The sequence below is a fragment of the Chrysochloris asiatica genome, unplaced genomic scaffold (assembly GCF_000296735.1).
Source record: "Chrysochloris asiatica unplaced genomic scaffold, ChrAsi1.0 scaffold00011, whole genome shotgun sequence".
NCBI classification, from domain to species: domain Eukaryota; kingdom Metazoa; phylum Chordata; class Mammalia; order Afrosoricida; family Chrysochloridae; genus Chrysochloris; species Chrysochloris asiatica.
This window is the reverse complement of record NW_006408529.1, coordinates 37,224,592-37,227,604: the sequence shown is the minus strand read 5'-3', so window position 1 is coordinate 37,227,604 and position 3,013 is coordinate 37,224,592. Positions and strand designations below refer to the sequence as shown.

The window sequence follows — 3,013 nt, the reverse complement described above, 5'->3', positions numbered from 1 at the left end:
GGGAGAAAAGCACACAGAACCTTCATTTGCTGATGGGCCACAACTCAAAATGAAGAGAAACAGCTGTAAACATCCATTGAAAATTGGAACATAGAATGTATGAAGTATGAATCTGGGAAAATTGGAAGTTGTCAAAAATGAAATGTAATGCATCAACATCGATATCTTAGGCATTAGTGAGCTGTAATGGACAGGTATTGGCCATTTTGAATCTGGCAACCACATGGTTTACTGGGTTGATAGGGATGGGCAATTTAAACATTGGCTTTCAAAAATGGGGGGTGGGGTGGAGATAAAAGCATGCAATGGTTGGCTTACAAACTCTCATGGGTATCCTTAGTCTCAGAATGAGGAGGACAAAGGAGATTCCCCACTGAATACTTTCCTCTTTTTCAGATGGGTCAGGGGAAGAGATGGTTAGGGAAGGTAATGATAGGATTTTATGATTCCCTTGTGAATAATTGTTAACAACATTAAATGTGATTTTTAAACCTGTAATTGTAGAAGATGTAACTGAAAATAGTAGGGAAGTTAATATTTCATGTGTGAAAGACAATGACTAGAAAAGCCAGGGGTGGGCTGTGGCACCCTGAATTGACTTGATATGAATTTTCTATCAAAAGTGTTCTTAATCCCCACCAAATGATTGGGTTGTTATTGTTGTTATGTGCCATCAAGTCGATTCTGACTCACAGCAACGCTGCATAGGGTTTCTAAGGAGTGACTGTTGAGTTGGGACCATGCAAATAGGGTATTCAGGACTCTAAGGTTGGGATAGGTTACTTTTGCCACCCCACTAGGTTTAAAAGGAGCCATCTCAGAAGCAGAAACAGACAATCCCAGGGCCACCAAGAAGGAAGAGCATGAGTGCAGCATGAGATCCCTACCTAGAAAAGAAGCAACAGCAGAAGTGGTGACATGGAGAGACAGAGCAACAGTGGGCTTCTAGGCCCATGGACCAAGTAAAGCTGAGTGACTACAGGCACGAGGCTGACTTACAGAATGTGTCCTTTAGGCATTTACAGACTGGCTAAAGGAGCCTTGTAAGGTGCTCTGGTAGTATAGTGGTTATGAACCGGGCTACTAACCTCAAGGTTAGCAGTTCAAAACTACCAGCTGTTCCGCAGGAGAAAGATGAGGCTTTCTGCTTCCCTTAAAGATTTACAGCCTCTGAAACCCTATGCAGGGTCACTATGAGTTGGAACTGACTCCACGGTACTTAACAACAACAACAAAGTCTGAGCAGTGCAGAAGCCATGGGACCACGGGCTGAGAGGCTAAAGATAAAAGCAATGGGTACCTGCAATAAGGCAGAGAAAAGGCCTTCTTGACTGGAAAACTGCTGTCACCTGAGTTGTTTCTGGTCCTCAATTGTACCCTGTTCACTTCTCTGATACACCCCATAACTGTGAGCATTGTTATGAGTTCTGTGTGACCAATGGATTATGGAACCCAGATGTGAAGCAGAGCGCTGTGGCAGGGGTGATTGGTATCTGAATAGGGTAAAGAAGGTTGTAGGGTGGAAGCCTGTCTGACCTCATGTCATAGGAATTTGCCTTGGGCTGGTTTTGAGTTTGATTCTCCTTCCCACTTGTGAAGCCAGAGGAACTCAGACATGGACCCCATTTTACAGGCATCCATTTTACAATCCTGTTTCCATTCCTTCTGCCTTCTTTCTGTTTCCTAATCTTAAAAAAATCTTTAAAGAGCACCCATTTTTCTTCAGCCATTAATGTAAAAATAGACTGCATTGCCTTTCTAAGAAGATGGCACCAAAAGCGATAAAGGAAGCCCTTTCCCCTCCCAAAAGTGAAACCAAAGCAAAGGTGTTGATGGCCAAGAAGGTAGTGCTGAAAGGCATCCACAGCCACAAAACAAAGACAAGCTGCACCCACCTTCCAGGCCCAAGACTCTGAGGCTCCGAAAGCAGCCCATATATCATGGGAAGAGCCCCCAGGAGAAACAAGCTTGACCACTATGCCATCATCAAGTTCCCTCTGACTACTGAGCCAGCCATGAAGATTGAAGATAACACATTTGTGTTCATTGTGAATGTCAAGGCCAATAAGCACCAGATCAAACAGGTTGTGAAGAAGCTCTCTGATACTGACATCGCCAAGGTCAACACCTTAATCAGTCCTGATGGAGAAAAGAAGGCCATGTATGTTCCACTGGCTACTGACTATGATGCTTTGGATGTTGCCCAAAAAATCATCAGCTGGCTAATTCTAAATATAATTTTTTTTTTTCACTAAAAAAACCCCACTACATTGGCATGGTTGAATGTTAAAGTCACAGTACCCTCAGTTCATTGTTGTTGTTGTGAAGTGCCGTCGAGTTGGTTCTGACTCACAATGACCCTATATAGGGTTTCTGAGGAGTGGCTGGTGAGTTTAAACCGCCAAACTTAACCGTTCAAACTTACCTTGCTTATTCTACACCAGGACTCAGTTCTTTAGGGGTGGACTAGATTGCTATCATTGATTACAAATGATTTCTCATGTTGAGAAACAAAAGTTTATATTTTTAAATTTTTATCTTACATTTTTCCACAAATTTTTGAAGCTCTCCTGTGTGTGTGCACACACATACACATACCAAAGAGCAAAGAAAAAACATTTTAGGATTATGGTTCTTATTTTTAATTAAAATGTTAAAATCTTCCACAGCCAAAATATCAAAAACTGATATTCCAACCTCTTGTCAGACCTACCAACCTTCAGTTTTCCCTGCTCCCTTCCAGACTACAGAGACCATATGACATGAAGCATGGGAGTCAGCTAGAATTTTTTTTTTTTAATGTTTTATTGTGAATTATGTGATAGTTTACATGGGAGAACATTAGTTTTACATTCAATCTATCATATATTGTCTCTCATTGCCATGGTTACAATCCCCTCCATGCAGTCCTTCCCCCCATACCCCCCAGGTCTTCAGCACACAATCGCTTTCGCTCTCTGGATCTAAAGTCTCCAGCTGCTCCATCGCTCCACGTCATCATCTCTGGCTCCAT

At 42.3% G+C, this 3,013-nt stretch overlaps 1 pseudogene; it reads left to right on the top strand.

The window, feature by feature from the left end:
- The first annotated feature begins 1,766 nt into the window (after window positions 1–1,766).
- On the top strand, window positions 1,767–2,255 carry LOC102829640 (annotated as a pseudogene).
- The last annotated feature ends 758 nt before the right edge of the window (window positions 2,256–3,013 follow it).